Here is a 25,877-nt window from a genome sequence, read left to right on the forward strand (position 1 = left end):
ACATAATCACATGCCACAAGTTATGTGAGGCAGATTTATTGTTCATAGATAGACATCAAGGTGGAAAAAGGCCTAGAATCTATTGTAAGCCAGACCTCCAAATTTCCTAATAGCAATCTGTGGTAGAAAGTGTCTTGATGGTATGTGCTCCATTTGCACCAAGGATGAAGGACTCCAAAATGCAGCCTTCTCTAGCTTATGGTCTGGAGGGGCTGCATGACTCACTGGACCAAGCTTTGAATGACATCCTGCTTAAGGGAGGGAGGAATGATGCCCACACTGTCCCAGGGTATTTCTTCCTAACTCAAGATTTTACATTCCTCAGGAAAGAGAGAAACTGTTTCAAGCATTTTCTTCCTATCTCAGAATATTGCCAGGAAATATTCCCAGGAAATTTCATAGTTACTACTAAAGACTACAAGCTAGGAAGGTGGGAGAACAGAGTCAGCCTACAGCAACCTGAAGAACTTTTAGTTCAGTATGGCTATCATTATGTTTTAGGTGAAGAATACAAGATATGCAAAGATTCAGTAAATTGTCCAGTGTTGCAAAACTGTTACGCTTTACATTGAGAATGCCTCTCAAAGGCTCATGTGCTTATAGATGGGGCTTTTGGCAAGTAATTGGATCATGGAGGTGCTGTGCTCATTGGTGGATTCATCTAATAGTGAGTTCATCAACTGAATGTGCTACTGGAAGGTGGGGCAAAGTTGGAAGAACCAAGCACTGAGCTGTGACCTGGAAATGTATATCTCCCTCACCAGTCCCTACTTTCTCTGCTTCCTGGCTGCTATGACATGAGGAGTTTCTCTCTGTTGTGCTCCTCTGACATGGCATTTCTGCCTTGAAGCTAGCTGGCCATGTACATGAGCTAAAATAACTCTCTCATGCTTCAATTTGTTGTGTCAGATATTCTGTCCCAGTGATGATGAAAGTTGCCAAGACATATTTTAGTACCAGGAGTGGGGTTTTGCTGTGGCTATCTGAACATGTGGATCAGAACCCTTTGGAACTGGTTTTTAGGCATTTGGAAAGGTTTGGAGATGCTGCCTAGAGAAACTTCAGAATGCTGTAAGCTAAGCCTAATGGTAGGTTTTGGTTAGAAAGGAGAAGAGTATAACATTCATAGAGATGTGACAATAAAGTCCAGGCTCAGTTGGTTTCAGTTGGGAACAAGGGTTCCATTGCATGTTGACCTAGAGGCCATGTGTATTACATCATGGCAAAACAAAAATTGTTTACATTTTGTTCATATCCTGAGATTTTGTGAGAAACTGAGATAATGGAATTAATATGAAAAAATGAAAAAATAGAAATGAAGTCTTTGTAAATAGGGAGGAATGGAGGGGTTGAAGGGAGGGCAGAGGAATGGGGGAAAATAAGAACCAAGAGAGATTATGTAAAGGTGCAAATTTCCAATGATGTATGTCATCATATTGTGTACCTAAGACGTACCAATAAAATTAATTTTTTTAAAGAAGAGGTGCAGACTAATTCATCTGGTAGAGAAAATTTCAAGTCAATTCAGTGTTCAGGTGGTGGCATAGGTATTTTTTTTTTGCAGCCTTTTATCAGATCTATATTGAGGATAAAGAGCAAATGGCACAGCTGAATGATTTTTAGAAGTTTTGACTATCATTAGAAAGGAAGCAGCTGTATACTTGGCCCAGCCCAGGAGAGTTTTTTTTTTTTTAAAGATTACCATTACAAAAAAGACAAGAACCAAGTATATTTCATCAGGACAATTGAAAAGATGCCTTGAGAGCATTTGAAGAATCATCAAGACCCCATCCTTCACAGGAAAAGAGGCACAAAAGTGAAATACTTTATTTGAGAAGAGAGATCCAGGTCATCCTGGTCCAGAAAGACCACCTGCAGAATTAGTTCCCTGAGATTTGGTTCACAGTCCTCAAACATCAGGTGCTCAGAGGCCACTGCAGCTATGATCCCAAGTAGCCCAACAGATGCTTAAGCTGGTGACAGACCTTGGTATTATCCACTTGGTGCTAGTTCTATGGGCATTCAGATACAAAGGTTGTGGGATCAGGGAGAATTCCACCTAGATTTCAGAAAAAGTCTTGTGATGCCTAGAAGTGTGGTCTTGAGAGGGCAGTATGTGAAGCTGTGAGAGTGAAGCTGAAAGTGCAGTAGGGACGACAGGACATTGGAGATACCAAAACTGTGTACTGCCTGAGGAAAACCACAGGCAGTGAGCAGAGCTACATGAAGACGGAAGCCAGGAGGGCTGCAACAGGCAATGCTGTAGGGGCAAGGCTGCCTAAGTCCTTTGGAGTTTACATCTCATTGCCACAACTTGCCCCCAGGGTTGGACATGGAGCTACAGGATTTAATATTTGCCTTGCTGGATTTCAGTCTTGCTTTCATCTGACTGTTTTTCTATTCTAATATTTCTCCTTTTCGATATGAAAATGTTTACACTATGCTGTTCTGTGTTTGGAATGTTTAATTTTCATTTTGATTTTTAGAGGCGTTCACATATAAGAGTGCCTTGAGTCTCAGAGGAGACTTTGGACTTGGACTTTTCATTGATGCTAGACTTTCTAGGACTTTGGCAAATCTTAGAGATGCATTTTGCATATAGAGATGGACAGATGGTCATAAATCTTTTGGGAACCAGTGGTGGAATGTTATGGTTTGGATCAAGAATGTCCCCTCAAAGTCTCATGGGCTGATAAGTGGGGCTTTTAGAAGGTGACTGAGTCATGAGGGTACTGTACTCATTGGTGGACTGATCCACTGGTGAATTCAGCAGCTGAATGTTCTATTTGAAGATGGGGCCCTGTTTGAAGGTGTGGATCACTGGGGGTATAACCTGGAAAGGTATGTCTTCCTTCTTGGTTCTTCCCTTCTATCTCTGCTCCATAGCTACCATGACATAAACAGCTTTTCCCTACCATGCCCCTCTGCTATGCCATTTCTGCCTTGGAGCAAGCCAACCATGGACTGAAAATGTGAGCCAAAACAACCTTTTTTTTCTTTAAGTTGTAGGTATTTGATGTTTTGTCCCAGTGATGAGGAAAGTGACTAAGACAAGCACTAATTCCACAATGCCACACATTTCTACTCATCTAGGTCATCCATTGCTGAGAATAGAGACTTTAAGAGCTATCTTAGAGAGCTGGGATGTAGCTCAGTGGCACCATGCCTATCTGGCAAGTGCAAAGTCCTGAGTTCAATCCCCAGTACCCCCCCCCAAAGCTGTCTTAGAATGGGAGATATTGTAAGAGATTTGCATCTGCTGGTTGTGGGTGGGGTAGGAAGGAGCAAGTCTTCTAGTAAGAGATCTGTGTTTGTTCTTTTTTCCCTTTGGATATTGGGAATATAGAGAAAGAAACAATCTACTTTCTTTTTTCCCTTTTCTTTGTTTCTTCCTTTAAGAATATTTTTACTGAGACTATAGTATTGGGATAGGTATGCTATATCTCAATCCCTCATACTCCTTGGCACCATTGTCCTATTTTTCTTACCCTTTCTGTGTTCTGGAACCTCCTCAAATCTACACACTAATTTTACTTCTGTTATTCTCCTCTACTGTCTAAGAGTTCGGCTTCTGGTGAAAAACTCATGTACAGTTTTTTTAGGTGTGGCCATAGGCAATTACAGAAGCTTTAACTGTCAGGCTTCATGGGGAAATCTGCCTTTCCTGCACCACAGGTGGTGCAGAGTCAATGCATTATACAGTAGATAGTAGTCAAGGCCTCACATCTTGCTGGCTGGCTGTGTTCTTTCACACGTTTATATTCCTAGCCTTAGTGCTTTTGTTCCTAGGAATTTTTTACTTGAGATTTTGGGCTCATTTTCAGTGGCCTCTTCCTTACAGGAAGAAGAAAGGAAAAACTTGAAGACACTTTTCCCCCTTCTCACTTTGTAACCATTGTTTTTCCACTCATAACCTTCAGACCTTTCAACTGCCCTAAAGTCCATAAAACTTCCTCAACAGTAAAATGACCCCCAGATCTGTACTGATTCCTTAATCTTTAATCTGTGTACTGTTCTCTGGGGGCAGGGGCAATAAACCAGGGAGAATATTTCCTCTGGTTCTAGACTCTTACACTATGCCAGTAAGTGATGAAAAGTTTGACCCTTTCCTTTTCTGCTTGTTGCTTCAGTTGGCTACCCAGATACCTTAATGATCAGTGCACTCTCCTGCCTAGCTCAGGTGAGATTCTGACAAAAGGAGACATTCCAAAAGTTATAATAAATGTGGACACAGTGGCTGCACTGAGTTTTCTTTAGGTAAACTTGCACTGCAGCTTTCAGAGGAAGAAAGCCAACTGACTAGCAAATATTAGTCCCACTCTTATTTCCTAAACTCTGCTGAATTTCTCCTAAATTCTAGATTTCATACTTGTCATCTTTGGCCTGTTTCCCATGGTAGGAAGCAGTTTTTGAGTGATGTCTGCTGTATGCTTATCACATCATTAAATAAACAATTGTGTTTTTATTTCATAAAATTACACAAATAATATAAATGCTAACATGATATTAACACTCCACATAATATGCACATGTTTGCTAAATAACTGACTGACTGAATGGCCAGACAATCATATAAAGGCCTCAAAACTGAAGCATGGAATGAGAGAAATGAGTAGCAGTAAGCAGAATACCTGGTTTAATTGTAGGATCTGACAAGGGAACAAGGAAAAGAATAGAACAGCAGGTAGAAGGTGGGAAAGGAAAAAACACAGGAAGTAGAAAAGGCAATATAACTTCTGTTCTTATCACAAAAGCCAAAACTCAATTCCCTGTCTCTTGATTGATGTTTCTGAAAGTTTAATATGCATCTGTAAAACAAGACCAGAAAATTGGAGAATGTCCCTAGCACTACCCTGCTGAGTTCCACCATGTCTAGTTTGAATGAAATGAAATATCAAAGTATAGATGTGCTCCATATCCATTGGAGGCTGAAAGGATTTTTCCTTCATTATTTTTTCTCAAGAAAAGTATGACTCTTTGAAAAACTAATATGAAATCTAGATCTGTATTATTTTTTCCCCTTCAGTAAATATAATGTTGACCAACCTTATCCTAGCTATTTCAATGTCTTGCCAACAACATGGTAATTGGTATGAATGCCTGAGAATCAAAGCCTTTCAGAAATGATAGGCTTGATTTAGTACCACTGGCAAGGCTCTCATTAAATCAGTGAGACCTGTGTAGTGCAAATGTACAGATTCTGTTATTCATCACTACAACAATCTCAGGGAGCCTCATTGAAAATGCACATGACAGATCAGGTGGGTAATGCTGTTGCCCAAATAAAGAGAAAATAGAAAATCAGAGCAGGAAAATGTGAAATTTACCTTACAGAAATCATTAAGTGATCATTACTTGAGTAAAGTATGCTTTTTCCATAATCTGAACTATTCTGTATTTAAGAGCCTTGCAGGGACAAATACAAGTTCAAGTAGATGTCTGAAGATTCTGAGTCAAAGCAGGAAGGGATTCTTCCTGATTAGTAGCTCTTAACAGAGGTCCACTGGATTACCTGGGGCAAGGATATTCAAATAATCTCACTTTGAAATGAGAATGTAGAATTCTGCCTCAGTTGAGCACTGTCTCCTTTCACCGTGATCATTTGTGATACACCTGTGCACCTGCACCCACACCTGTGCATGCACACTCAGACCATGAGAATGAACTCTAAGTAAGTCTCTACAGAGAAGAAACCATGGCCAATAGAGGGAAGAATGGAGCAGGAAACAGGATGCAGACTGAGGAGAAAAGAAAAACATGAAATGATGGGGAAAATAGAGAAGAGAAGAATGTATGGGAAAAGGAGATATACTTAGGAGGGAAGGAAGAGCAGAATCTGGAGATGAGATTCAGAATACCCTACATGTGCCTCTTACTGTTAGAAAATAAGGAGCCCATTTAAAATCTCATTCAGTACAATATAATTACCAAAAGAGCAAAAGGTATTTTAATCTGTAAGACTGACTTCAAGATTAATGACTAAAGAAAGTGGGTAAGGCACCAGGCTGGCCTTTCCAGGTACAGCTGGATTTGATGCATGACAATCTGATCTGCATAAAAACATTTAGGAGTGAGCTGCAGCCACCCTTAGCAATAAGAGCCACTGAAGATATAGCGGATGTCTTTGAATAAATGACATTGAGGACTTTGAAAGATTTGGTAGTCTGGTAGCCAGGAAAGGGATGAAGTTTGGAAGGAGCTATTTATAGACAAATAGAGCATAGCTCATGTGTCTGTGACTCACCCAAGTAAAGTTACTGAAGAGAATGTGTAGCACATCTACCTTGTTGGTGGAAACAGTGTGCATGGTGAAAATACAAGACAATTCCACAGCGAAGGTGAAGTCAAATAGTTCCATCAATGACAGGCTGGGTGCAACAGTTAAAATAGGTGGTGAGGTGGAAGAAATTCACCTTTTGTGATTACTGCAAGTACATTTGGCTTGTCCTGATAATGTTCCTGACAGGTAAACACACCCAAGACTATTTTTCTCTTTCATTGCTCTTGTGACTACTCCTTCTTGATTGACCTCCTGTGATTCAAAGCAGACCAGGGATTCCCAGACCAGGCAATGGTCGCAAAAGCATAAGACAGGAGTCAAATAAACTGATGTAACAGAGAATGCTTGGGTTGTGCTAGAGTAAAGTGCTTCACAATTTAAAGTAAACCAACATGAAAGGGGAAAGCATCACTCTTTTAGAGACTATAAATAACGCAGCAGTCTTCCAGAAAGAAGCTAGTTTTTTCCTTAAGACCATGTTTGTTGTTAGGTTATAGAAAACAACATCAAGCCTAGAAAGCTGTCAATCTTATTTTTAAACTGCCCCCAAAATTCATCTCCCTACATCCCCAGAGACAGTAATAGTTGATTTTCAACTGAATCTTAATGAGTTTTTTTTAACCTATGCAATGTGAAAATGTCCGTTCTTATTTACATAACTAGGACACTTATAAATATACCATTTAGTTATTTAGGTAAGATGTAGTCTTGTCTCAAAGCTATTCCTTTTAACATTTGGTCGGCAAAGTTTTCAGCAGGCAGGTTCTCAAATATTGAAAAATTCACTCTTGCCAGTCTCAGATATTTTAAGATTAGCGATGGAAAAATAAAGTACACTGAAAAGTAGCTTAGATTAAGCTACAAGATACTGGTTGAGAATGAGCTAGAGGATATGTTTGAATTATTTGCTGAATTGCAACCTGAAGTGATGTAACATCATAGTAGAGAGCTGAACACAACTGCAGTCAAGAGAATGACTAGTGAGTGGCAATCAAGGACAAGGTGACTTAGCTTGAGAAAAATTGCTGTCTGTAGCACAAGAGTAGCATTTTTCACTCAGCAACAAGAACCGTGGTAGTCACAAAATGCAGTCACAAGCAACAGATGTTAGGAAACTTTTATCAGTGTGACATAGCTTTAAAATCAGATATTCTATATTGATCTATTTCTGTATCTAGAAAGAAAAAAATCATCAGTGTATTGTCTTTATTTTCAAGAGACTGGAGCAGAGGGCATATAAAAAGTATGCACAAATATTATAGCCTCAGGATAACATTGTTTGATGGAGAACAGAATTAGTATTAAGAAAATGAGACATATCCATGCCCAACAAAATGGATTCAAGAAACCAGGAGTTAAATTATAAAAGAGATTTACCCATTGATTTTGTGGCATGAGTTCCAAGAAAATTCGCTAATTAAGGATTTCAGTAGGATGATCTCATACTCTCTATCCATGTCTTGTTAGTGCTTCCCACACTGTCTCAAGAGCCTTGTGACCTGCCTGGTGATTTGCTCTTGTCAGCAAGATACTAGTAGATGTGAGCTGAGCAAAAGGTTGGAAAGTGTTTAAATAAAGGGACTATTTCTCTTGCTACTGTTTGAAACCCCAAGACCCTCATATGTAGAATACTGGATTAGCCTGCTAGGGCATGAGAAACTGCATAGAGTGGAAATGATCCATACACACTGAGGATGGCTTAGACTAAAAAGATGCCAAATGCCCGTCAGGTGGGTGCAGATATCTTGACTAGCATAACTCCAGCTAAGCTGGGTCTGAACTGCCATGCTGATCCATAGAAATATTTTAAAAAGTTTATTATTTAAGCAATTAAATTTGGAGAGATTTTATTATGCAACACAAGCTTACCATTACATACTTAATATAATGGTAATATTGATAATAATGATTATAACATCTAATAACAGTTTTTATTATTATATTATCATTATTATTATTATAACAACTATCATATGATTTGTTAGACACCATAATGTCGGTCATTATACATTTGCTAACCTTTAAGTTAGTGCTGATATCATCATTTCAAAAATATGTTAATATTTTTAAGCATGGAGCTAGTCATGTGAATAGTAAGTCACAATGCCAAAATTCATTGACAAATCTGCCAAGCTACAGGTCTTATACACTTTATATTGAGTCAGGTTCTTGATGATGGCTCCCCACATGAAGGAAGGAGGCACAGATTTACAGTAAGTTATGATCAGATTTACTCAAAGCGGTATAAAAATTCACAATTATCTGTAATTGACTGGAAGACTTTATTTGCCTAGTGCTCAGCTTAGCAAAATATTTTCAATAAACATTTCTTAAACTGATGTGCAAATAATTGAAATGCATCAGAGCAGGGTGGTCTGCTTATCTTGTCTGAAAATAAGATGGAATAGTGGTAATGGAGCACAATTTTGTGTAAGAAAATGTGAATTTAAAACCTAATTTGAGCTATTCATTAGAATATGTGACCTGATGCAAGATACTCTACCAGGTGCAAGTTAATGTTGGCAGTGGAAAATGAAGGTAAAAAATTCTTACAAATTTTAATGTAAATTAGTTGAGTAAAATTTTTAGAAAATTACTCATCCAGTTCTCCCAAATATGCCATAAATAGTAGATTTACTATTATGTAAATTGCAGCATCAATAAACTAGCCCATGTATCCATTTTTAGCACAACTCTTTATGGTTATTTTAGAAAGTTGGACCTCCATTTTTAACCTAAGAGTTTTCAGTAAAGTATGTAAGAAAATACCTTTCACCATTTTGGTTATGATGAAGTTAAAAAAAAACTATCTTAAAATGATTATTTACTTTTATTTTAGGTATAGTATATTTTTTTCCTTTATTATATTGTATCAAAATTTTTAACTCCATGTTTCTATATACAGTAATGATTCAAAAAGATAAATATAAAAAGGAATTTATTAAAATGTTGTCCTAATCTGCATTAAATGAATCTGTATTAAATGAACATAATGTCACAAAATTATACAGCATAACAACTTCTTTTTTCTGATTTACACATGAACTCAGATACATACTTACTGAATGAAAGAAATTTGTCATTATTATGATAAATCTTACTGCATTTACAGAAAAAAACCCAAAATCTCTGTGGCTTTACAAAATTAAATTTTATTTTTTATTCACATAAAGTCAAGACAGCTACTTTAACCTTTCAAGGTCTTAAATATCTGGACTTTCTGTTCTTTTTCATTCTTGCTTGCAAACCAATAAATTCTGTCCTTGGTTGTTCCCTTCCTTGTGAATACTTTTCTAACGAGTACAGGGATACACTATTACTGTGACGTGTTCCCACCAGTGCCCCCTAATCTTAGCCTTAGTGCGTGGGTAGACTGCCTTTCCCTTTAACATAGGTGTCGGCTTTTCTGGATGTTTTATCTTAGCATACTTTTATTTTAAAATGTATTTATTTGCCTTTATTCTTGAAGGACACATTGGACAATAGGTTGACAGATTTCCTGCCCTTGTGTCCTCATCCTCCCTGCCACCTTGTCAGGATGTTAAAGATGTTGCATTGTCCTTTGGCCTCTATTGTTTCTGACGAACAGTATGAGATCATTTCAATTACTATTCCCCTTCTTTTTTCTTTTGCTAGCTGCTTTCAAAACTTTGGTCAGTAATTGTCTCTGAGAAACCTAAGTATGGCTATATGTGCACTAATCTTTTTTGGTCTTCATCAAGCTTCATGAATCTGTAAATTTATGTCTTTTAGGAAATTAGGAAAGCTTTGGCCATATTTAGTCAAACATTTTACTGTGTCATATTTTTTATCTATTATTTGGACTGTAATTATCCGTATGTTTTAGCTTTTTATGTTATTCTTCAGGTCCCTAAGACTATTTTTATTTTCCTTCAATTGTTTTTCCTTCTGCTCTCTGGATTGGAAAGTTTTATTGAACTCTTTAAATTCACTGACCACTTTGTCATCTCCATTTTTCTCTTAAGTCCACCCAGTGAATTTTAAAATTTCAGATAGCCATTTTTGTTCCAGAATTTTCATGCTTTTTTTCTTTGGTATTTATTTTTCCCCTGAAATTTTCTATACTTTACTCATTATAAGCACATTTTTGAGCTTAAATGTCTCTAAAGAATGAATTGAATTTCCTGATATTTTAATATCTTCAGTACTTTTGAGTTATACTGTGGATATTTTGTATAAAGACTCTGGATATTTATGTTATTTTGTGAAATTTTAATTTTGGGGTTGTTTTTTTTTATTGTTGTAATAGTTGTACTCAAGAACTATAAACCCTATCTCTTGAGCAGGAATAAAGCAACATTTCCATTCTTTAATCACAGTTGCAGTGAACCCTTGATTTACAAACTCAATTCATTCCAGAGGGCTGGTTGTAACTCAAGTTGGTCAGTTGAAGGCTCAGTCTCCTCTACACAGCCTTCAAAGAATCTCTCCTGTATACAGGCAGATCTTAGAGAGTCATTGGTCTAGGATTTTTCAACGCCACAAAAGAAAGGATGATGTATTTTCCTTCCAAAACTCTCTAAGAGTTAAATGTATCTGAGACCATCTGTAAGCACAAGTGACTGGCATTCAGGTTGTAACTCAAGACTGATCGTAAGTTAAAACTAAAATTCCAGTCATAACCCAAGTAGTTTGTATGTTAGGCCAATCATAACTCAAAGGTCCACTGGCTGAGGTCTTCTCCACAAGTGTATAGCTCAGAGATTTGTAGGAGATTTAGGCAGAGTTTATATACAGAATATGGTGTACTACTTCTCAGGGTCTCCTCTTTCCATTATTCCTTTTCACATTTTTGAAGTGTGCTTGCCTGAGAATTATCCACTGATATCATACTGTAAATACCATAGGTTTTCTGTCAGTTTTATTCACCTGCATATTAACCAAATTAAGCCTATTCTTGGATTAAAAAGCATATAAATAGAAAACTTCCTGGGGCTCTTTTATTCTTCCAAGTTTTGACTCCTTCCCAGAATTCTCCTGCTTTTACTACTCTCAAATACACTCAAATTGTTGGGGTTTTTTTGTTTGTTTGTTTTTTCATTATTGCCTGATTAAGCGCCTGGACTGATTTGGCCATTCTGGCATCAGAAACATGTTTAACAAATGCTTTGCTCTTGCATAATGTGGACCTTTATTTATTTGCAAGCTTCTGATCTGAGTTTCCTTCCAACATTCTAACACTCAGCCAGTGTCTTATATTTTAGACTTTTGATGTGGAAGCAACTTATTTTAAGATACATATTTTGGTATTAATTAAAACAGCACCAGCCCCTGATAGATAAACCCCTTATTTTGATATCTTAATACATTTTAAAAGTATTCTTTTTCTTTATGTACCTGTGCAACATGGATATTCCTTTTGGGTAACTTCCATTCATGTGATAAATCAAAGCCCTGGGTTCTTTCCTTTATATGTGTCTATCCATAAACCCTGGAAGTTCATCTCCTTTCCAGCAACCTGGTAAGGCCAAGCAATTGGGAATTGTATGGAAGAAACCTGAAAGTAGTAAACATTATTTCTGACCACCTTCCTGGGCTTAAGTCTCAGGTTCATGGTAAAATTTAACTGTAAGTAAAAGTGTGAAATTCATCCTAGATGTGCTATCAGGAAGAAAGGGGAATGAATTTGGTAAATGAGCAGCTAATCTCTTCTAAGACAGATAGATACTTTCTTATTGCTCATTGTATTCTGGCTTGTGTGTTTAGTTTTTCAGTGTTGTTTCCCCAATTAATTTTCCTTCCCACTGCCCTTCACCAACAGAGTGTCCAGGGGAGGGAGAACTCACTAGAGACATCTGTGAAGAAAAGACTGAAGTGTGGGTCTGTTCCTGGGACATCTCTTTGAGTTGTGTAAGGTTGGACAAACATTTACCGAAGCTACAGTTACCATGGTTAATTATATTGATTGAGGAAGGGATGGATGAGCGAGTAAAGCATATATAAGCAACTGAAAAAATGTACTTTTGGTTAAATGCCCAGCTCTGGGTGGATAAATGGCATTTTTTTAAAAAAATGACCTGTTAGGGAGGAGAAGGAGCATGCCAGGAAGGTGTGTCTAGGCTGGAATATGTTGTACATTTTTGGCAGCCAGGTTTGTTCTTGGCAAATAATCAAATAATCATCTCAGCTTAGACATTTATAAATATACATGGTTCATAATTTTAGCAATTCATATCCTTCATACAACTTCATGTGGATTGCTTCAAGAACTGGTTCTGTCTCAGTTTTCTAAAATATGGCTCCACCTTGCAACCAAGTTACAAAATGGAAAAACTGACTCAGTAGCACTTTACTTGGACAAAAAGGGGAAAATTAAATCTATATAGAATTTATTACAACATTTGGAAAATATTACCAAATTTTACCAAATATGTTTTATAGCATCAAAGTAGTGACAGAAAAAAAAATACAGCTTTGGAGGCATTTATCTTTTTTGTAATTTGTAAAGTCAAAAGCCCTTCTGTTCTTTAAGCTGGTTATTGTTTTCACACAGAATGCATGAAAAATTAAATGAAAATACAAGTAGATCCCATGATGGTATATATTTTCTTCCACATTTTTATGAGATTTGGAAAAACATATATAGCTGTAAGTCTTGTTAATTTGAATGTTACTTGTGTATTAGAAGTAAAACTTACAATTTTATACTGTGAGTTCCTCTATTGTCACAACATTGAGATATTTATTACGTGAAAATAAATGTTTTGGAAATTGTGAGAAGTTGAAGGAAAATTAGCCTCCGTTATTTGAAAAATTCACAGTTGAAAGGAGAAATAAGAAGAGATAAAAGGACATTAAAATAGTGCCAAATCACTGAATTATCAACAACTGATGGATTTAGAGTTACAGAAAGTGCTGAAGGAATTGTCTGACCAAAGGCAAAGTGGTTGCTATGGTTCAGAATTTGCATGGCCCATCCCCTATCCCAAATTCACACAGTGAAACCCACACACCTTCACAGTGATGGGATTAAGAGCAGGGGGCACTTTAGGAGTTGATTATATCATGGGGTAAGAGACCTCTTGAAAGAGATTAGTGCCCTTACGAAGGAGGCTGGAGAGAAACCCCCACACCCCAAACACTGTGAAGGTGCCTTTTATCAGGTGCCAGATGCTACATCTGGCACTACCCTGATCTTGGACCTTCCAGGATCCAGAACTGTGAAAAACAATTCTCCAATATTTAAAAGCTACCCAGTTTATGGAATTTGGTTACACCAGCCCAAAGGGACTAAGACAGAAGTAGGGACAACATTCAAGGGGTAGCAAACCATTTACCAAAAAAGAAAAAGTTTCAAAATCTGTATATATTAGAAATACAACTAACAGAAAAATAAAAGAGTATTTATGGAAAGGAATGGGAACATTGCTGTGGATAGGAAGAGTCCTGAGTGAGCCTTCAGCAAAATCTTCACAGAGGCTCTTTGATAGATTTGGGGCAGCTCTGACTGAGGGACAGGAACTGTGGAAGGAGAATACAGGAGCAGTCCTCACATAAAGTGACTTGTGAGAAATGCAAAGTTCAACACGTTGTGCTGGGAGAATCATATAATGAAAATGAAGCCAAGGGGAGAAAAGAGGAGAAAACTGACAACTATTGTGTATACTTGTGGAGTATATAAAAAAGTAGACTGAACGGGTTCTCTGTTCAGCATTAAGCTCATAATATTGCTTTCTACTGAGGAGCAAATCAGTGTTTAAATTTAATGAATGATTTTACAATAAGCAAACTCCCTTAGTGTGATAGCATAGATTTGGTCTCAGCAAGAATTAAGCTTGAATCTTATCCTTATTTGTTACCAGGTGTGTGATTTGGTGCAAATCATTTTAGTTTTACTAAGCCTCGGTTCCTCCTCTAGGTAACGATGATAAAAAACTTTTCTTTGTAATGTTATTAGTGGTTTTATTAGTGGTTTTATCTAAAACAATTACTAAATAAGCTAGTATGTTGTTTGATGTATACAAAAGCCTCAGTAAGTGGTGGCACATTCTTTTTATTAAAATGTACGTGATTCTGTGCTCAGGAACACAGCAACCCTATAGGTTTAATGCAGGAGTTAGTTCCTGGGCAGTGGTGCCCTCCAGAACTCTGTCATGCATAAAATTTGAATAATGAAACATCTACACACAAATAATTCAACTCTTAAACCTTGCATAGAAAAAACTAATTGAGTATAAATAAACAAACAAACAAACAAATAAATAAATAAAGTACGACTGCCCTCGATTTTGGAAATGGAGAATATGCTAGAGGGAGAGTCTAATTAAAGTCACTGGAGCCTTAACAATCAATCAGTTCCTGACAGAGAAGGAATCAGGGAAAGAGAAAGAACTATAAGAGGAAAAGAGAGGGAGAGAGCAGCTTTCAAGAGTCATGAGTGAACTCCAGGATCATGGTTCAGTGGGCTGTAGAGCAGCTTGTAATTTCTACCTCTATTTCATAAAAGAGCAATGGTTTCACGGTGCCTCAGCTCTATCCCCTGCAACTAAGAATTAATACCAAATAGATTATTTCAACCAAGTTATGATAATTAAAACAACTTACCATTTTCTGGTGTGCTGTGGTTTCCTAAATACTTTCAATGACATTATCTCATTTAACTTATGGCAACCAGCAAAGGTATGTAGAACTGGATCGTCATATTTATGAAACTATCTTTCCTGGGGAAAAAGGCAAATAGGAATATTTAGAAACAGCAATGCTATAATATTAAAAATAGCTGTCATATCTTGGCTTATCTGTATTATACATAGGAATAATTAAGTCCAATTTATAATTCTTAAAAGACATAGTACTGAAGTTGAGTTTTGTATTTTTAAAACAGGTTCATGTCATATTTCTCCTTTGGTGTCATCTCATTTATTTTTTTAAAAACCAAGAGCTAAGTGTAATTATCTGAAGCCATCAAATAGTTGAGCTAGAATTCATTTCAAATTATTTTTCAAAATTTAAATTGGTACACAATAATTGTACATACTTATAGGGACAAATGTGATAACACATGTATAATGTGTAATGATCAAATCAAGGTACTTAGCATTTCCATCTCCTTAACCATTTATTATTTCTTTATGTTGGGATTCATGAAATTCTTCTGTCTTATTTCTTTATAAAGTATATAATAAATTATAAAAACTAGAGTCACCATAGTATGCTATAAAGGACTGGAACTCATTCCTCCTCTCTAATTGTAATTCCTCTCTCCCAACCTCTCTTTACTCTCTTTCTCCCCATCCTTCATAGTTGATAGTGACTACTATTCTATGCTCCATTTCCACAAAGTCAACTTTGTTAACTTCCACATATGAATGAGGATGTCCAGTATTTATGGCAAGCTTTCTTCTTATGTTTGCTTAAAAGTATGATACTGAACGTGATTTCACTCTGGGAACTAACTGATGACTACAAATGAAGGTAGAAAGTGAATAAAAATAATGAAGACTTGGTTTGCATTTGAGGTGGGATGGGAAGGAGAAATATGCTACCCAGCTCTCTGTTCATCTCTAGCATCCATGTATCTTTTTCAGAGCATTCAGAGACAGGTTGCATCAAAGTGGTGAGGAATATAGGAAATACAATAAGAAAATGCAAACAAATTCTCACAAATTAAGAAAATTTGCTTAATGTTTTGAACCTCATTTTCCTAACCTACACATAGGGATAATTTATTAGAGTATTATTAGAGTAGAAAATTACAACGTTTATTTCAGAGTACTGTGGTAAAGATGAATAAAGTATACACAACAATAATCCAGAATACTAGGAAAATAAAATGAGCTCAATAAATATTCCTTCTTCTCTTCCTTTATTAGCACGATCTTACTTCATTACCATTATTCCTGAATTGAAATTACAATCAGACACATGGTTCTCTTCAGTATTTGCTTCCTAATAATCTCTATATTTGTAAATGGCACTGGATTTGTCATTTCTTATCAGCCATCCCCTCTCTTGGGATTTGTTTCTCTTTTTTTCCCCATTAAGTTTATTGGTACATTTTTGGTATAAAATACAGTTACATTCATCATTGGGATCTTGTAGCTTTACATGAGTATCTTGGTTCTAATTCTTTTTCCCCTTCCCTTGCCCTCCCTTCACCCCCTCCACCCTTCCCTATTTGTAAAGACCTTGTTTCCATTTTTTTTCCTCTTCTCATATTTTTTCCTTTCCCTTTTTTCCCTTCCCCTACCCCTCACAATTCCCCTGGTCTTTTAGACCTTTTCTTCCTGTTACACAATATCAGTTATATATTTTTTAAATTACAATATTAAGATCTAGGAGACATTACCACAGATTTTACAGAATGTAAGAGGATATAGAAAGCATATTACAAAAATCGTTTTTGAAATAAATTTGACAACTTCTAAGAAGTACCTTGGAAGACAAATTAAAGAAACTAACTCTGGAGGAAATATAAAATTTGAATAGCACCTATTAAAGAAAGTATATTCCTAGCTTGAAAACCTACCTATATGACAACAGCAGGCTCATAAACATTTTAACTAATAAATTATATCACACAATTAAAGCAGAAAAAAGAAGGAACACTTCTCCCCTCATTTTAGGAACTCAACATTGTGCTAATCCTAAAACTGGATAAAGATAATAGAAGAAAAAAGCATGAACATAGATAGAAATTTGTTTAACAAAACAAACTATTAGAAGTCAGATCTGGCAGGATGTAGAAAGTGGTTTTGTTATAGGGATGGCAGTGTTGGTTCAGCATTGGAAGATCCACCCCCGAAAGTCACCATTTTAACAGAGGAAAGGAAAAAACCATATGATCCTGTCACTAGTTGGAGAAAAAGCATTGGACTAAATTCTATAGCTGTTCATGGTAAAAGCTATCAGGAGACTGGAAGTAGAACAGAAACTTCTCAACAGATTAAAGACATGTACTCCATACTTCCAGCGAGAATGCCTTATATGAATGGAAAAGATACAATGCTTTCTCCTTAAGATGGGGAACAAGGGCAGATATGCTTACTCTTTATCTGTCCATTAAACTTTGAAACCTAGTCCCCACCAAAATAGTCTGGCAATAAAAATGACACAACTAGGATAGGATTGGCACGGCAGAAGCAAAATCTTTATATGTAGATGAAATGATCATCTACAGAGAAAATACTAAGAAATCTCTAGGAGCCCCTAGAACTTGTACTTGAGTTTAGCAGGATTAGAAAACACAAGGTATATATAAAAATTCAGGTCTGTGTATACTTGCTATAAATGAAAAATTGGATATTTAAATTTAAAAGTTATGTAGGAGTACAAAGGACCTAGAAAAGTTAAAAACCAAAACAGTGTTGGAAGACATTTAGTACCTAATTTTAAGACTTCTTCTAAAGCTACAGTAATCAAGGCAGTGTTGGTATAAGGAAAGACATATAGATCATTTGAATAAAACAGAGAATCTAGAAATAGACCCCACATATATGGTCCACTGAATTTTAAAAGATTATTTAACATTAGCATTTTATAGAATATAAACTCAATTCAAGAGCTGAGGAAGAGATAGTGTTTTCAGCAAATGGGACTAGAATACCTGGTATCCATATATAAAAAATTAACCTCAATCCTTTTTTACCATACATGAAAATAACTTGAAGGGATCTATGAACCTAAATAAGAAAGCCTAAAAGTATAAAACTTTAAGAAAAAATTATAAGGGAAAATATTTATGAATTCAGTGTAGGCAAGAACTACCTAGGATACAAAAACCATGATGTATAAAAGAAAAAAAATTGATAAGTGAGATTCCATCAAAATTTAGAACTTTAAATGACATCATTAAAATGAAAAGTAGTCCTTAAACAGACCATATTTACAATACACATAACCTATGACCAGAATATATAAAGAATCCTTAGAGCTCATTAATAGACAATGCAATTAAAATGTAGACATAAGAAGATGATAAATAGCCAGTATAGCACAAGGAATGGTGTGCAACTCTAGAATCAGAAAAATACTAATCAGTACAATAATAAGATTGAATTATACACTCATTAGGGAGATGAAGTTAAAAGTTTTAAAAGCCTTGTCATGACTTTTTCTTTTTGTTGGATTCTTCCCCTTTGCGTTTAATTTGTCACTCCCAATGGGTTCATTCTGCTGGGTTTCCTGGAGTTGTGATCCTCATTGTCTTTTCCTAGGGTATTGTCTAAAATTTTTTGGAGTTCTGGTTTGGTATTCATGAAGTTCCTGAGGTGCTCTTTGTCATGAAAGTATCTTATTTCTCCATCAATTTTGAAAGATAGTTTTTCAGGGTACATCAATCTGGGTTGGAAGCTGTTTTCCTTTAGGGCTTGAAATACATCACTCCAAGCTCTTCTTGCCTTGAGGATTTGCATTGAGAAGTCTGCTGTGATTCTCATGGGCTTTCCTTTCTATGTGATTTGTTTCTTTTCTCTCACTGCTTGTAGAATTTTATTCTTCTAATAGTTAATCTCAATAATGCTCATCATAGGGAAACAACATTTAAATAAAAAAAAAGTGATGGAGCACAAGAAAACTATGGATCATATGTAATAGTATTGATTCAAAATACCCATTAGAAGAAAAATGCAGACCTTCTTAAGCACCAACATATCTACTTAAATGAGAGAAATTAAACGTTGCTTTGGAAATCAGATATTCGTATCCTATATTAAGAACAGGATCTTTGCAAATGGGAAGGAGACCAAGGAATGAAAGAAGGGAGGGGAGGGGAAGGAGAAATAAAAAGAATTAAGATGTGTTGTGTACATATACCAACTCCCATGTTAAATGTAATCATTATGTACTGTAAATATGTAGTAATGAAAATAAAATTTTAAAGTGGATTAAAAAGAAGAGAATAAGGAGGAAAGTCATTTAATAATAGACTGTACAAAATATTTGTATGAGTATTAATGTAACAAAAATATGATTAAATGGAATATATTTATATCTTTACACATATACATACATACATTATCTGGAAATTTCCTTTTAAAAAAGTTATGTATGTGTATATCTCACTCATTAGCACATATAGATAGATTTATAATTAAAATAAAAGTTTTAGATTGGCTGAAAGGAAACAATAACACACTTTGAAGAGAGTGACTTAGATGAATGTTTTTATTTTTGTATTAAGGATTGACAAAAACATACTAAACAAATACAAATTTAAAAAACAGGGTCACAAGCTCAATTTCTGTTAAAATAGAATTCAGGACAAAATAAATGCACAAATTATGATAAAGAAAGCCATTTCATGATGTCAATGACTGTAATTGAAATAATTTCTACCTGATATGCATTCACCTGGCGCCACAGCAGCATCTTTCATAAGGAGCAAAATATGGAAAATACAAGGAACATAGAAATACAGCAGAAAAGAAGGGCAATGAGATGAACTAATCCTACAATATACTGAAAAATACTATTAAGTCTATATTGTTAAAACTATGGGACAATTGAAGATATCCAAGGGAACAGAAAAGAAAATTTAGAATTAGGCTCAAGGATGAGTAAATTTAGTATTCAAATTAGTGGGAAAAAATAGTTTTTTAAAGTGGTCCAAAAATTACCTGGATAAATTTCAAACAAATCAGAGATTTAATTGTAAAATGAAGCTGTGCAAATAATGGCAGGAAATTTGGGTGAATTTTCTTATTTGCCTAGTGGGCAGGATTTCAGAATTTCACACAAAGTCCAGAGATAATTAAAAAGTAAATTCGATTAATGGAATTTTTAAGAATAATAATATTCTTTGAAAAATATTTGTAATTTATATCACATATAAATTGTTAATATTGCTAATACATAAAGAGCTTCAAACATAACAAAAATCACCAGGAGCTCTTTAGAAAATTGAGCTGCAGTTGTGAACAAGCAGTTCACTGTGAAGTAAATACAACTGGATCTTAAGTATTCATAATATGATCACCTTTGCTCACAAAAGAATGTGGATTAAAGCTACACTGAGATACTATGTTTTCACATATTTTATTGGAAAATATCATCAAGTTGGATAATATATTGTTTTGAAAACTGTGGGAAAACTAACATTTTTAAATATTGCTGATGGGAATGCATAAAATGTGAAGGGAAATTTGACAATGTTCATGAAAACTGTGTATACATTTATCTTTTGACATTCCACCCCCCGATATAATGTAGGAATTTATCTTAAAATACAAGGGATATTTTCAAAAACAGATTGTTATGGCTTGTATCTAGATATCCCCCAAAGCCATATACAATTATAGGTGGGGTTTTGGGAGGTGTCTATATCTAGAGTGTGTGATGGTTGGATCAAGGATGTGATGCTGGGATTGATTCATGGAGTGATGCCAAGAATAAGGCTGTCCCACCCTGGGTGTGAGTGCTACTCTCCCAAATGGTGGGTGGCCTGGATAAGAAATAAGGGACAGGAAGAGAGTCCTCGCTTGTCATTGTTGCTCGTTGCTTGTTGCTTTTGATGTCTGCTCCCTGCCATGAAATGTTTCTCCTTTGTGATGCTCCTTTGCCTGCCACCCTGCCTTGGTGCCAGCTGATTCTAGACTGAAAGCTCTCCAAACTATGAACCAAAATAAGCCTTTCCCCTTTAACTTTAGATGTTGGGTATTTTGTCTCAGCTGTGAGAAAAGTAATCAAGACATAGATATGTATAAGTTACATGTGCACCACAAACATGCACAGGTCTCAGACTATTTGTGAAAGCAAAAGACTTAAACTAAATGTCCATCAACAGAGGAATGGATCTAGAAATTCATACACATTTGAGCAAAAGGAATCATTAGTTGTGAAAAAGAAGTAAGTCTATTTATACACGCATAGACTTGTATGATATTGGGCCAGGAATTGAGTTCAGTGGCACCATGCCTACCTGACAAATGCAAGGTCCTGGTACAAAAAAAAATTTTTTTCTATGAAATAATAACAAGATTATAGCATTAAGTGAAAAAGAAAGTAGAGGAAAATATGCACTTAGAGAACTTATACACTGATCAACATATTACGATATATATGCACATATGCACTGTGATATATGAATGTATATGTGCATAGTTTTTTTGTTGTGGTTGGTTTGGATTTTTGCTTTGCTCTGTTTTGCAGTGTTGGGGATTAAACCCAGGACTTTCACACTGAGCTACATCTCTAGTCACTTATTTTTTATACATTTGAAACAAGTTCTCAGTTGTTAAATTGCCCAGGCTGGGCTCAAATCTTGATCCTCCTGCCTCAGCCTCCCAGAAAGCTGGAATTATAAGCAATCACCACTATGGCTGAAACATAGTTGTATTTTAATAAGGCTGTCTAATCTGTGTTTATGATAATTAACTTGATAAAGTCTTAAAATAAACTTGATGCTGGCACAAAACAAAATGGGGGTAGAGGAGGAGGGAAAATAAAAAGAATTGAGATGTATATGTACATGTACCTATTCCCCACATTGAATGTAATTATTAGGTACTGCAAACATGTAGTAATAAAAATTTTAAAATTTAAAAAATAGAGAAATCATAACATTCATTTAAGAAGTTGATATTTCTAGGATTGAGTGATGGTACAGGGTGAAGAGGAGAAAGAAAAACTATGACTATGGAAACATTATTTGGTTGATATTTGCTGAAACTCTATGTAAATGTAAATATAAAATACATATATTCAATGTATTTTAATGCTATTCAGTAACATGAATACAATAGCCGTTTAAAGAGATACTTGTATAAGGATCATCTGTAATGATTTTAGGATGAACAGTAAGAGCTTGTTCATAGAATCTGATTACGGTCTAATATCTTTGGGAAATGGTGCATCAGCTCTGAGGAAAGAAATAGAGGATCTGAGGATTTTTCAGAAGTCCTAAAGATTTTCAGAATGGCTAAGTAAGGAGATTTGGCATGGCACTAAGTGAGTGAGATTCTAGGCTTAGTTGCCAATCTTCAAGCAGAATATTTCTACTTCATTATATATTTTGGAATTCAACGTAAGATTTTCTTTATCTGCAGTTATAAAACAATTTGAAGACTGTTGACTTAGAGAAGAGATCAAGTTTTATTAGAATTATCATCTATATTAAATCTACATAAGATTCTATATTTTAATTACTATATAAATGTGGATTGCATCAAAACATCAATATAAGTCAACTTGTTAGCAAAAGGAAATATTGAAGAATTCCAGGATCAAGAACAAATAGAGAAAATAAGAAGTCAAAAACCAGATAAGTTGTATTGCTCTTATTTCCAGAAAGATAGGAGAAAAATAATTAATCAAAGATACAAAGTATTTAATGGTACTACATTCAGAAAGAAATGTACAGAAAAGTTGTTTGGAAAATAAGCAGTGAGTATATTAGAATACCTTCAGCAGGAAGTGGTGGAAAATCAACTCAAGCTAGCTTAAGTAATAAGGCTGCTTTGGGGTATGGAAAGGGGGAGGTAGATCATTTCCAGAAGTTAAAAAATGTGTCTCTTCATGTCTCCACCAAAACTGCACTATTTTCTCCTCCACAGAAGAATGGGAGGTTCTGTTATGCCAATGTTTGTGCTGGATACCATAACAAAACTGACTTCTGTTAGATAAAGAATGAAGGATGGACGCTGTCATAGGCAAACCCCAGTAACCATTAACAATCATTTAGTAAAGAAAGTCTTTATCATCAGCTTTACTACAATCACCAAGATGGATTTCATGTGACTATTTCTTGCTCATCTTTGTTAGAAGTCAGAGGACTGAAATAAAAGGACATCTCAGCCAAGGTCAATGGTATTTAAATATGCAGCCTGGTTATTTAGCTTTATCTAAGTGAAATTGAACTAAGAATTCCTAAATAAATCAATTGAAAGCACTCCCTTTTGACTACAGTTTTCTAACTTAAATTCAACTTCAGGCCAGTTAAGTATTAAGAGTTGGGAAGGGCTGGGGATTTAGCTCAGTGGTTCTGCTCCCTGCCTCATAAGCGCAAGGTCCCAAGTTCATCCACTGTACCAAAAAAAAAAAAAAAAAAAAGAGTTGGGACTAGGAATTCCAGAAATCTGGAAGCAAAAGATAGTAGAGGCAGAAGAAGCCACGCTGTTGGAAGATCCACCAACAAAGAAAACGAGGAAGACAGCAGAGTTTTTGTTATGTTATAAACAGTCCTGACTAAATAGCACTCATTGTATTGATAAACACTTACTCTAGGAACAAGATAGCAAATTACTTTAGGTTACCTCTACAATAAGGAACTTTTTATAATGGCGAGATCTATAAGCATGAAAACTAGGCAAAAAGAGTTTGTGGCATTCATTTGATTATGAGGTGTTCTCACCAAGGGAAAGCCTACTCTCCCTCCACACAGAAATAGGCTGTTGGGGTTTTTTTAGGCAAAATTAATTCTTACTTAAATATGGCTTTTTGAATTGAGCTCTGTGGCAAAATTCTCGACAAAGATCATAAGCTTCCAGACTAGGAAACAGGACATTATTTTTTTCTTGGATCACTTGCAGAGGATGTGTTACCATAATAGCACCAAAGCCATAGGGTAATCTCAGCAGCATCCTTGTGAAGTTTGGCAACTAAACAGCTTAAAAACCAAAATTAAAATAAGGATATCTTATTGCTCTGACATAGCTACCATCTTGGTAACCAAACAAATTTTCAAAATATGCAGAGTTATTTTAAAGTGATCTATGCAGCATTAGGGCATGTCTGTCAGAGTCTGTGCTTTAGTTTTCATAGTTATACTAAGCACTTCTCCTCTGATAGTAGTTAGATTCTGGAATCATTTGTCTCTTAAGACCTTGCTTGCTTTATGTTATTAAAGCTGTCATTGCTTACTAGAAAGGCCTTTACATAAAGTTTATCTGAAAAAGGAATCAGATCATTAAGATGTAATTTTTCTAAAGAATGAAAAGAAATTGAATCAATGCTTTCTGTTATTTTAGAATAACTAAGAATCTGTGTTAACCTCCCACAGCTTGGCCCATAGCCATTTTCCTGTCCACAGAAGCTATGACAAGTGAAAAGTTAATAGACGCTACCAAGAGACATACATTGTTTAATTGTTAAAGATTGTATTCAGCTGCATATTACAGAAACCTGACAATGGCTCAGTCAAATAAAGCTTTTTTAAAATTTCACATAACAAGGAATAAAGTTGAAAGCCATTTACAGCTGATGCATAAGGAACCAAGCTACTTCTGCACAGAAGAAAGAAAGACTGTTATACTTCTAGTCATCATATCCATGTTTAAGAAGATGGAAGATGGAGAAGTAAAAATTTACAGCAATTTATTTTATACATGTATGTATGTCCCATCACACAACCATATCTACAAACTAAATTACCAGAAAGTTCTATTTTTAAAAAAACACTTCTATTTACATCATATGGCTATATGCGGAAAACATAACTTCCCTCTCCAAAGATATTTAAGGAAAGTGTTTTAAATACAATACATTGCTTTATACAATAGAATTCTGCTATTTGTAAATAAGTATTTGCTAAATAAGAGGGAAATGGGTGTTAGGTGGACAAGTAGGAATATCTACCTCAATTGTTCTTAAAAGATTTCTCTAGACTATTAAAAATGGCACAAATATTTATATTCTAAAAAAAAAAAGTGGACCTAAAACTTACTTGCTTATGACATCATGTATTGGAATAAAATGACATTTATTTATTCACTCAAGAATCATTTTATGCAAAATCTAACCAGGCACTGTGTTAAATGTTAAAGACACAAACAAATCACCAAGCTGTCCTCAAAGAGCTTACAATCTGGTAGGTGAGATAACAACAAACAAAGATAAAAGAGAATGGGGGTATAATATATGCAATGGCCAATAACAATGATGGAAAAAGCAGTGAATTATACCTGCTGAGATAAGAAATTGGAAATGTCAAAAGCTACATCATGTCAGAGTTAGTAATTAGAGCACTGTCTTGAAAAGCAGTAGGCATCTATTAGATTGTATGGAGTAATATAGAAAAAAATGGGGCTTTTACAGTTTTACCAAAACTACATAGGATTTAAAGAGCTTAGAATATTCACAGTACATGACTCAACCAAACAATTTTTTTTTGTTGTACCAAGATGAAGGAATATAAAAATGAAACTCTTAAGTGGAAAGATAAATGCTTGTACAGTATAGTCAATTATCAAAAGAAACTGTCCTTCAAAGAAAAATCACATTAATTCTCAAACTTGTTTCTTAGCAAGGAAGCCCCAGCAAATCTTAGATTGATTTCTGAGAGTTTACATAAAAGTGACAATACTATTTTTCTTTACCACAGCCATGTAGTAGTATTGTATTACCATGACTGCTAGCCTGAGGGATCTGTAATTCCATAGTTCATCTCTTCTAGCTATATTGCTAAATCCATCACTTCCTGTGGTTTAAAGGGCAGGAGTGTCTCTATGGAGTACCTTGCAGTATCTTCATTACACAGGCCTCTATTTTCTTGTTCTCAGGTTGTTTACTGACTTACCCTGACTGACAGTTTCCAGTAAAGTTTTTATGAGAACTTCTGTGGAATATGAATATTGTTACTGATAGGTAATCCCTGGAATATCTGGCTAAACATTTCTCTCTGGATTTTTGTTTATTTGTTGTT

At 35.4% G+C, this 25,877-nt stretch overlaps 1 long non-coding RNA gene across 1 annotated transcript in view; it reads right to left on the reverse strand.

The window, feature by feature from the left end:
* Positions 1-14,739: 14,739 nt before the first annotated feature.
* LOC147823499 (uncharacterized) overlaps positions 14,740-25,877 on the reverse strand; it is a 41,921-nt gene continuing 30,783 nt past the window's right edge. The window contains exon 3 of the long non-coding RNA XR_015443743.1: positions 14,740-14,961. This is a non-coding gene — a long non-coding RNA (uncharacterized LOC147823499). The remainder of the gene's footprint in view (positions 14,962-25,877) is intronic.

Source organism: Heterocephalus glaber, unplaced genomic scaffold (assembly GCF_053883595.1).
Source record: "Heterocephalus glaber isolate CG9 unplaced genomic scaffold, H.glaber_assembly_v1.0 deba00001577, whole genome shotgun sequence".
NCBI classification, from domain to species: Eukaryota; Metazoa; Chordata; class Mammalia; order Rodentia; family Bathyergidae; genus Heterocephalus; species Heterocephalus glaber.